The following is an 11,558-nucleotide window of genomic DNA, read 5'->3' on the forward strand; positions in this document are numbered from 1 at the left end:
TAATGAAACAAGGTATATGAATGTTTGAATGTGAAACCGATGATGTGCCCTGAAAACTTTCACTCAATCCACAATAAAAACCTTAAAAAAATAAATTAATTAAAAAAAAAAAAGAATTGATGCATTTGAGCTATGGTGTTGGATAAGAATACTGAACGTAACATGGACTGCCAGAAGAGCAAATAAATCTGTCTTGGAAAAGTATAGCCAGAATCCTTCTAAGAGTCCAGGATGTTGAGACTTTGTCATACTTCGGACATGTTAACATGAGGGAACAATCCTGGAGAAGGACATCATTCTTTGTAAAGTAAAGGGTCAGGGCAAAAGAGGAAGAGCCCCAGTAAGATGGATGGGCACAGCAATGGGCTCAAGCGTAACAATTGTGAGGAGGACACGGGATCAGGCAGGGTTTCACTGTGTTGTGCAAAGAGTCACTCTGAGTCAGAACTGAATCAATGGCACCTAACAACAACAATAACATTCAGATTATAGGAGGCTAAGTAAAAAGTCCTGTTGCTAGAGTTCTAACTCATACATGCCTGGCTTTATTCCAAACAAAATGTGTTTAATATGCGTCTGTGATCAGGGGATGCTGCAGACAATTCCTTTTAATAATTTATTTGTTTTAGTCTTACTAGAGCGCCTTCAATACAAAAGTCCAATCAAACAGTGACTACCAGGGAAATCTGAAGCCTGTTAATTCAAGACAGAGCAGTCAACTTTGGAAGCTACGATGACTTTTTTTTTAATTCCAAAGGAGTCATCTGGAGAGTGGAGGATGACCACGGAGGCTTATCAGAAAGAGGTTTTAAGAAAACTGAAACTGCATTCATGAGAAAAAGGTCAGGAAAGGTGCGCGAAGGAATTTTTTTCTCAACACAACAATGCATGTGCTGATTCATTGAGAGTAACAGGGCTTTCCTACAAGAATTTTATTAGGAAACCTTCCCCTATCCACCCTACTAAGCTCCAATCTTGTCCCTTCAAACTTACTGTTATTCTAAAACTCAAAGAACATTTCAAAGAAACACGATTTGAGTCCCTTGAGGATGTCAGGGCTGCCATTTTGATGTGGTGTCAACTGGAGAGCATAGAACTCTTTGAGGGGACAGTTAGAGAGATGGAAACACCACTTCAGAAGTCGCTAAACCTAGATGGAGGAGACGTTGAGAAACTGAAGCTTCACATTTTGATCTTTTTGTTTAATAAATGGTTCTAAGATTTTGTGGCAAAAAAAAGCTGAGAGATTGAAGAAAAGATTCAAATTCTAAAATGCAATATTGAAGAATTCTATGGCAAAATAAGGAGCCCTGGCATGGTGCTGTGGGTTAATGCACTGGACTGCAAAGTCGTTTGAACCGCACAGTCAGAAGTTCAAGTTCACCGTTGCTCCTTGGAAACTCTATACAGGGCCGCTATGGGTTGGAACCAACTCAATGGCATGCAACAACAATAAAGGGGAAAATACTGAATGATGCAGAAAGCATCAAAAGAAGATGGAAGGAATACACAGAGTCATTGTACCAAAAAGAAAAAGTTGATGTTCAACCATATCAAGAGGTAGCATATGATCAACAGCCAATGATACTGAAGAAAGTCCAAGGTGCACTGAAGGAATTGACAAAGAACAAGGCACAGGGAACTGATGAATATACATTGAAATCAACAAACTAATGCAACACTGGAAGCACTCACTCATCTATGCTAAGAAATCTGGAAGACAGGTATCTAGCCTAATGATTGGAAGAGATTCATATTTATGCCTACTCCTAAGACAGGTGACCCAAAAGAATGCGGAAATCATCATACAATATGATTAATATCAGATACAAGTAAAATTTTGCTAAAGATAATACAAAAATAGTTGCAACCATACATTAACAGAGACCTTTCAGAAGTCCATGCTGGATTCAGATGAGGACATGAAATGAGGGTTATCACTGCTGATGTCAGATGGATCTTGACTGAAAGCAAGGAATACCAGAAAGATATTTGTGTTTTATTGACTATGCAAAGGCTTTTGATTGTGTGGAGCATGACAGGCTACGGACAACACTGTAGAGAATAAGCATTCCAGAACACTTAATTCTGCTCAAAGGGAAACTGTACACAGACCAACAGGTAGTTGTTGTTGGAGCTAAACAAGGGAACACTGAATCGTTTAAAATTAGGAAAGTTGTGCACCAGGGTTGTATTCTTTCACCATACTTATTCAATCTGTATACTGAGCAAATAAATCAAGAAGGTGGATTATATGAAGGAATAACATGGCATCAGGACTGGAGCAAGACTCATTAACAACCTGGTATATGAAGGTCAGCGGTTCGAAACTACCAGCTGCACCGCGGGAGAAAGATGAGGCTTTCTGCTCTCATAAAGATTTACACCCTCGGAAACCCTATACAGGGTCGCTATGGGTCGGAACTGACTCGATGGCACATAACAACAACAACAATATGCAGATAATACAATCCTGCTTGCTGAAAATGAAGAGGTCTTAAAATACGTAGTGATGAAGATCAAAGACCACAGCTTTTCAATATGGGTTGCACTTCAATGTAAAGAAAACAAAAATCCTCACCACTGGACCAAAAAATAACATCACAATGACTGAAGTTGTCAAAGACTTCATTTTGCTCAGATAAACTAATACTCATGCAAGCAACAGTCAAGAAATCAGACAGCAATGTATTTCATTGGACAAATCTGCTGCACAAGACCTCTTTACAGTGTTGAAGAGCAAAGATGTCAGGTTGAGGGCTAAGGTGCATCTGACCCAAGCCATGGTATTTTCAATAACCTCATATATATGTGAAAGTTGGACAGTAAATAAGAAGATTACATTTTATTTATGGTGTTGGAGGAGAATATTTAAAAGTACCGTGGACCATCAAAAGAACTAGCAGATCTGTGTTGAAAGTAGTACAGCCAGAATGGTCCTTGGACACCAATATGGCCAGACTCTGGCTGTCATACTATTATCAGGAGGGACCAGTCACTGGAGAAGGATCTCATATTTGGTAAAGTGGAGGATCAGAGAAAAAGAGGAAGACCCCCAAAGAGATGGACTGGCACAGTGGCAACAGCAATGGGCTCAAGTATAGCAACAACTGTGAGGTTGGCACAGGGCTGGGCAGTGTTTCATTCTGTTGTGTGTAAGGTCGCTGTGAGTCAGTACCGACTCTATGGCACCTAACAACAATAACATTATTCACGATGTTCAGACACAATTCAAGATCATATTAAAAACAGGCAAACGTGTCCCACATTAAAGAGAAAGTACAAATCAATGGCGGTCAATCCTGAGATGAACAACGTTAGAATAGTGAAGATTTTAAAGGAGCTATCTGAAGTGGAGAGTCCTGGTGTGGCGCTGTGGGTTCTTGCGCCAGACTGCAAAGCTGTTTGAACTGCAAAGTTGGCTGTTCAAGCTCACCAACTGCTCCTGGGAAACCCTATACAGGGTCGCTATGGCTTGGAACCCATTGAACAGCTCTTAAAAACAACAACAACATCTGAAGTGGAGAGTCCTGGTGTGGCGCTGTGGGTTCTTGCGCCAGACTGCAAAGCTGTTTGAACTGCAAAGTTGGCTGTTCAAGCTCACCAACTGCTCCTGGGAAACCCTATACAGGGTCGCTATGGATCGGAAATGACTCGACGGCACTTAACAACAATCTGAAGTAGAGTCCTGAACTGCACGCTAATAAGCTGGACTGCAAGTTTGGTTTGAACTGCAAGGTTGAAACTGCAAGCTCACCAGGGGCTCCTCGGAAACCATGTACAGGGCCACTGAGTTGGAACTGACTCAATGGCACTTAACTACAACATCAGAAGTGTGCTCAGCCAAATAAAAACAAATATGTGCTAATGAATGAACTGATAAGAAATTTCAAAAGAGAAATAGACTCTATGAAAAAACAACCAACTGGAAATGCTGAAATAAAAATTCACAAAGATAGACTTAAAGTAAACTACCAGAAATATGCATACTATGCTAATATAAGCTTGAGTAGTCTTATCAACTTATCAACATGACATTTCACAACACTGACACACCAAAACAATGGCATCATGTGGATTCCAATTCATACTGGTCCTACAGGACAAGAGTAGAACTGCCCCAAAGGGTTTCCAAGGCTGTAAGCATTCACAGAAGCAGACTACCACATCTTTCACCTACAGTAGCTGGTGGGTTCACACCACTGACCTTTCAGAGCCAATTGCTTTAGCCACTATGCCAACAGGGTTTCTGAAACACCAGAATAGATAACTTATTTTCCTGCTTAAGTCTCAATTAGGACTTCTTCCCAATATTAAAAGATTTTCTCATACCTTTGAAGTATCACTTCAGATTAAGTATTTAAAAATAAATAAATAAGCTTTGGTATTTATTGGGAAGATTATTTCCCAACCTCTAGTCCTGGCGTGGCGCTGTAGTAAAAGCAATTGACTGCAATGTTGGCAGTTCAAACTCACTAACCACTCATTACAAACTCTATACAGGGTCACTATTAGTTATAACCAACTCAATGGCACTTAATAACGACAACATGCATGTATACACAGATGCAAAGGAGTCACGGTAGTGTAGTGGATTACAAGCTGAACTGCTAACAAGGTGAGAAGTTTGAATCTACCAATCACTCCTGGGGAGAACCATGAGGCTTTCAGCTCCAGTAAAGATTTACCACCTCAAAAACCCTACACATGGTCACCATGAGTTTGAACCAACTCAGTGGTACACAACCACCATCATATATAAGGATAGCGTCCTGGTACGGAATCTTAGGATAAGCACTGGACTGCTAACCACAAGGTCAGTAGTTCAAATGCACCAGCTGCTCCTCAGCAACCCTAAACAGGGTTGCTGAGTTAGAACCTGACTCGACAGCACTTAACAACAACATACCCATAGATATAGCTCTGGACTTTCTACTCCACTCCACTGACTGTTTAGCTAGGTTTTTAGCAATAGCTTAGTTACTTAATTACTAAAGCTTCCTGGTTCTTTATATTTCTAAATTGTCTTATTAAGAGGATTAAGCAAAAATTAATTGCTAAATATTTTCTGTTTTCTTTTCTTTGAAGTTTCTGCCAAGTTTTAGGATCATGGATATGCTGGCTCATAAAACAGGCTGGAAAATGTTATCCTCTCCTAATTTCTCAGAGTTTGTGCAAAGAGTAGCATTGTTTCTCCCTTAAATGGTTAACAGAATTCACTAGTAAAGCCATTTGGACCTAGAATTTTCTTTGGGAGAAAAGTTTTTTTTTTTAAATGACAAATCGTACTTCTTCTACAGAAACAGAAATAGTACTATTCTGATGTTGTTACCAGATATTTGGTGTCAGTCTGGGTGTGTTTTATTTTTTTTTAATTCATCTACTTATTTATTGGGGGATCAAGAATTGACTGCGAGGTATTTCTTCATAATCCTTTGTTGTGCTGAAATTTTCAGTGTGGTCTATACGAACATTGCTTTTACTCCTGATGTTGGTCATCTATGTCTTCTCTTCCCCTGCTTACTTTGGATTTAAATGGGTTTAATTTTTGCACATTTTTCTAACTTATTAAAATGTAAACTTAGAATCTAAGCATTTAAAGTTATATATTTCCCACCAAATACTGCTTTAGAGGCATCCCACAAATTCTGGTTATGTGTTATTTTCATTATCATGTACTTTTGATATTTTTGGATTTTTTACTGTTGTCTTCTATAATAATTTCTAAAAATGTCAGGATTTTCTTGTTCATTTGTATTTGACATCTACCTCAATTTGTGGAGAAAGAACATATACTATGTTATTTCAGTTATTTGAAATTCGTTGGTACTTGTTTTTCAGCCCAGGATATGGTCAACTTTTATCAATGCTCTCTGGTTGAAAAGAACGTACATTCCTGCAGTCATTATGATCCCACATGTGCCACTAAGAGACTTGCACTAAGTGTGCCATGTTTATCCATTTACATTTAAGAAGTGATATGTTTTGGATCTGGAGTCCTGGTGTGGCACTGCAGAATCAAGCGCTAGACCACAAGGTTGTTTTGAACCGTAAGATCAGTGGTTCAAACTCACCAGCTGCTCCTCGGACACCCTTCTCTACAGGTCACTATGGGTCAGAACTGGCTCAGCAGCACTTAATAACAACACCATATTTAAAATTCAAAGTTCTTACTAAATGATGTCTATTTCTCCTGGTCTGTGTTCTTGTCTCCTTTATCGCCTTTCCTTCAATTTGAAAATTTTCAATTATTCCATCTGTCCCCTTTATTAGCCTGAAACTGAAACTCTTTCTACCCTTTAGTGGTTACCCTTGACTTCATTGTTTAGCAGTAACTGGTTGTTATACTGCCTTTCTAGACACTCCCATATACAGTGTTGTCATACATTTTATTACCGTATGTATTTCACATTCAGTGTTGGTAAGTGCCATTGAGTCAGTTTCTACTAGTAGGCACTTTGTGTGGGTCTTCTCAGGAGCAGACTACTGGGTCTGAACCACTAATCTTGGGATTCATAGTCCAGTGCTTACCCTACAGCAGCACACCAGTAAGCTGTTTATTATTCCTCACACAGCAAATGCTTGAAGAACATATCATATAGTCTATGCTCTTAATTAGTGCCCGTGTTTCTGACCTCCCATCTGGCTCATTTTCCTTGTGCCTGAAGAACACCTACGTTAGCTGGGACCTTCATTTTAAAGAACAGTTTTACTCCATTGAAAATTTTGCTGTTGCTGTTCAGTGCTGTTGAGCTGGTTCTTACTCACAGAGACACTGCACAGGGTTTTCAATAAGCAGCTGGTATGTTTGAACTGCCCAACTTGTGCTTAGCAGCCTAGAACTTACCCTGTAGTGCCACACCACGACTGCTGTAAAATTTGAGGTTGGGAATTATTATTTTCAGAACTTTAAGGTATCATTTCATTGTATGTTGCCTTTCTCTGTCTTGCTGGGATGTTAGCTGTCAGTAGAACTGTTTCTCCTTTGATAAGGTAATGTCTTTTTCCTGTTTTTAAGAATCTGTCTGCCTTCAGTTTTCAGAAATTTGACTGTGATGACTATTGCTGCTGTTGTTAGGTGTCGTCGAGTCGGTTCCTACCCCTAGCGACCCTGTGTAGGGTTTCCAAGGAGTAGCTGGTAAGCTTGAACCGCCAACCTTGCAGTTCAAACGGCTATGCAGTCTGGCGCATTAACCCATAGTGCCACACCATAGGTATAGTTTATTTATTTATTTTTGGTATCTTGCTATTCCACAGACTTCCTGAATCTGTGGCTTGATATCTTTCTCCAGTTTTAGAAAGTTCTTAGCTATTATCTCTTCTGCCTCATTCTCTCTCCGTTATTTCTGGGGATCTAATTACATGGATATTTGACATTCTTATATCACCTTCTATATGTCTTCCCCTCTTCTGTATTTTTCATCCTTTTGTTGCTCGATGCTCTGAACTATTGATTTACTTCTGATCTATTTTCTAGATAACTCACTCTCTTTAGCTGTACCCAGTCTTCTAATAATAATATTTAGTGCCGTACAGTCAGTTTGGACTCATAGCAAGCTTGTATAGGAAGGTCCAAGGTACAGCTGGTGGGTTTAAACCATCAATCTTGCAATTAGCAATCCAGTGCTTACCCTACAGCACCATATCTCACTTCGGTTATGCCTAATCTCCTAATATAACCATCCATTGACTTTTTAATGTCGGTTATTGTGTGTTGTTGTAGCTAGGGGCCTTTGGTTCTAACCCTAAAACCCTATGCACAGTCTCTGTGAATCAGAACCAACTCAACAGCACTTAAAAAACAAAATTTTATATGGAGTACAACTGTTCTTTACAAATGACGGTGTCGGAGGGGCCAGCCTTCAAGCGATAGCGACGCAAGACGGCAGCCACCACGGGCTCGGGAGTAAAAGTCCCTTGCAATTTTCAACTGTTGTAAGAACTCGAAGAAGACCAGAAAGGAGTAGGAGACGGCACAGTTAGCTGGGGTCTAAAAGATGACAAAGACATGACACTTACAAGATGGACAGGGATGATAACTGGGCCTTCAAGAATAATTTATAAAAACCGGATATACAGCCTTAAAATAGAATGTGGACCTATATACCCAGAAGCACCCCCCTTTGTAAGATTTGTAACAAAAATTAATATGAATGGAGTGAATCGTTCTAATGGAGTGGTGGACCCAAGAGCCACATCAGTGCTAGCAAAATGGCAGAATTCATACAGCATCAAAGTTGTCCTGCACGAGCTTCAGCACCTAAAGATGTCTGTAAAGAAAATATGAAACTCCCTCAACTACCTGAAGGACAGTGTGACAGCAATTAATCAAAAAGAAAAACCTTAGGCCCTCCCCTGTCCCCACCCCCATTCAACTTAAGCAGTCTTCAATTTCCACAGTTGTAAATTTTCTAGATACGTCTTGTAGACCTCAAAGCACTGGAAAGGAAGCTCCCATTCAGGGACAACTTATCTTCATATATTATAAATGATACTAATTTTGTGTCCATTTGAAATACATAAGTTGTGCGGTAACAAAAAAAAAGAAGAAGAAGAAGGTGTCAGGTAAAGTGATTGTTCTTCAGGCATAAGGAAAATGAGCCAGATGGGAGGTGAGCGATTCAGGAACTAATTAAGAGCATAGAATATGGTACATTCTTCAAGTAATTATTGTGTGAAGGAGTAATAAACAGCTTATTGGGTTACTGGTGTGCTGCTGTAGGGTATGGACTGCTAACCCAAACGTCAGCGGTTCAAACACACAAGCCTGCTCCTTAAAAGTCCTAAAGAGAACAAACAAGATGGTGGATCGGGTAGAAGTGCAGTGAGGAGCTCCGTCAGCAACAACATATAATACCAGACCAAGCAGGCTCAGGGGATGGTGCCAGAACACAGAACCATATATGCAGAAATATTTAGAAGGTTGGAAGCCTTTCAGCTATGGAAATTGGTTTGTTGTTGTTGTTGAGTGCCATCGAGTCGGGTCCGACCCATAGCGAATTGGTAGCAGAAGCAAAATATCCAGTGCTTTCTAATACAAGAAGCTCATCTGCTACCAGAGGCGCCATCTTGGGAGAAACCAAGCGGGAGAAGGATCAGAGCGGCCACAGACACCTGACAGAACCATGGAGATAAAGGTGTGGACATTCTTGTCTTTTGTATCTATTCATTGGTCTCTCGCTGTCTGCAAAGCTCCATTTTGGTGATTAAAGGGGGTGCCTGAGTGTGTGGACATCCTACCCCCCACCCCTGGAGAGTGCTACTACGCATGTGCACAGAGCTCATTGAAATTTAAAGTAACAGTTTCCACTGAAAACCAAATGACAGTGCAAAATGGCCACAGCCGGCCCTGAATTGTTTATCATTAGGAAAAAGGCCTGCACAGGGGTTGTGGGGCTGGACAGGGTTACTAAAAATGAAACAGGCCAAAAATTAAATCCTGAGGTATGTCACAATGACCAACACTGGCATCTTGAAATTTCTCAGGGAGAACAGTGAAAAGGGAAGCCCATCTCCTGATCACATCTACCTGGGGGCAATCAGAAAGCATAAAAAATGCCAAAATACACACCCATCTAAGTATTAAGGCAAGAGATAACTCCTGAATATACCCCAAAACAGAAACAGATGACCAAATCAGCACAAGTCCAGAAATGAGATAAAGTGACTAAGACAAATGAACTGGAAGGAGACCTACACTCCATACTGGAAGATGGCAGGCTTTGGAAATGCCTGAGAAGGAATTCAGAAAAATGATTATAAAATGTACCAAAACACTATACAATGGAATTGAGAAAAATAAGAAGTCAGTAAAGTGCTACAAAAACAATCACATAAGACAGACACAGCATTGGAAACAATTCAAACCCCACAGAAAGAGGTCCAAAGGATTAATAATAGAGCATCAAAAATGGACAAGACACTGAAAGGACAAAGGAGTAGAAGTGAAGAGATAGAAGTCAGAACTAGTGAGCTAGAAAATAAAGCTCTTAACACTACTAAGATAGAAGAAGCAAACACACAAAAAAAGATTTAAAAATCTGAAGAAGGTCTAAGATTCATGTTGCACAACATGAAGAGGAATAACTTAGGAATCACCGGCATTCCGGAACAGGAAGAATGACACAAGTCCAGAGAGGAGATAGTTGAAGAGCTTCTGGAAGAAAATTTCCCTAACATCCTGAAAAGCAAAAATATAAGCATTAAGGAAGCTCAAGGAACCCCAGAAAGGCTAGCCCTAAAAGATAATCACCAAGACATATGATAATCAAGCTCTCCAAAATCAAAGATAAGGACAGAACCCTGAAAGCAGCTAGGGAAAAGCGAAGTGTAACATACAAAGGCAAGCAAAACAGATTAAGCTCGGATCTGTCAATAGAAACCATGCAGGCAAGAAGGCAATGGGGAGACATATATGAAATCCTGAAAGAAAAAAACGTCTAACCAAGAATCCTCTTCCCAGCAGAGCTGTTACTCAAATTCAACGGTGAAATCAAAACATTCTAGAATAAACAGAAGCTAAGGGATTTTGCCAAAGCTAACATTGCTATAAAAAACATCTTAAAGGAAGTTCTGTGGACTGAGAACCAACAAGAACAGACAAAAACTACAGAATGACATACGTGGCAGAATCACCCTGAACTCAATCAACAATTGGAAGAGTCATGAAAAGAATAAAATTCTAAGAACAGATGATCTGGGAGGTCAATCTATGATCAAAACAATTACAATGTGAAAGAAGGTAAACACAGAGAAACAGAGATCCAGGTGGTGGGAAGGTCAGGAAGATTACAGGATAAAACAGACTGTCTAAAATGGAGGGTAGAACAAGGTAACCACAATGGCGTCCGGGTAGGGAGTTTACTTTGGGTATTGGGGAGGGCAATACAAGAAGGAGGGAGGAGGCAGAAGAACAAGATAGAGAGGGGAACACTGAGACAGGTTTGCATAGCCTAGTGCAACAGAGGGAAATAGTGATGCATACTCAACCTTGGAACAACAGGGCTCTGGGATACAGGGATCTAGGTATAGCTTGAAGAGGGTAAATAATAGAAAAATCCTTGACTGCCTTATGCATATTAGTTTCCCTTGCCTACTATTGTAAAATAGACACTTGAGTGGGATAGAAAGGAATGTTGGGAAACATGATTAGAGAAAACTTATAAGCCCATCTTCAGCCTATTACTGACTAGAATACCTAGAAGGAGTTCTACAACTTGCCCAGTGAAACAGGCCTCATGCAAAGCCTTTACAGAGTATAGGATCTTAAGTGGAATCCTAAATCCCATCCAGAACCTTATGATGTGGGACATTCCCATATGATGTGGGACATTCCCACTAGAAAGGACAAGCAGACTAGAACAGCTTCAGTGACAGAAGATACATCTTCAAAGAAAGATCATCAGGAAAAACCCAAAACAAAAATGTCAGCATGACTGGCTACTACAAGAATAAGCAAGCTGTTTGCCAGGAAGACATCAAGGCTAGCAATCAAGTGCCTTCAGGACAAACTCCCCTTTAAGACTGAAACTCAAAGGGAACACACAAACAAGCACATA

The 11,558-nt window shown here is 40.1% G+C and overlaps 1 protein-coding gene and 1 pseudogene across 1 annotated transcript in view; one reads left to right on the top strand and one right to left on the bottom strand.

Annotated features, from left to right (window-relative positions):
* The window catches only part of LOC102837239, a 19,593-nt pseudogene extending 11,265 nt beyond the window's left edge, over positions 1-8,328 (top strand).
* ACVR2B (activin A receptor, type IIB) overlaps positions 1-11,558 on the bottom strand; it is a 57,628-nt gene that overhangs the window by 23,150 nt on the left and 22,920 nt on the right. The gene's annotated exons all lie outside the window — the stretch shown is intronic.

Source organism: Chrysochloris asiatica, unplaced genomic scaffold (assembly GCF_000296735.1).
Source record: "Chrysochloris asiatica unplaced genomic scaffold, ChrAsi1.0 scaffold00127, whole genome shotgun sequence".
NCBI lineage: Eukaryota > Metazoa > Chordata > Mammalia > Afrosoricida > Chrysochloridae > Chrysochloris > Chrysochloris asiatica.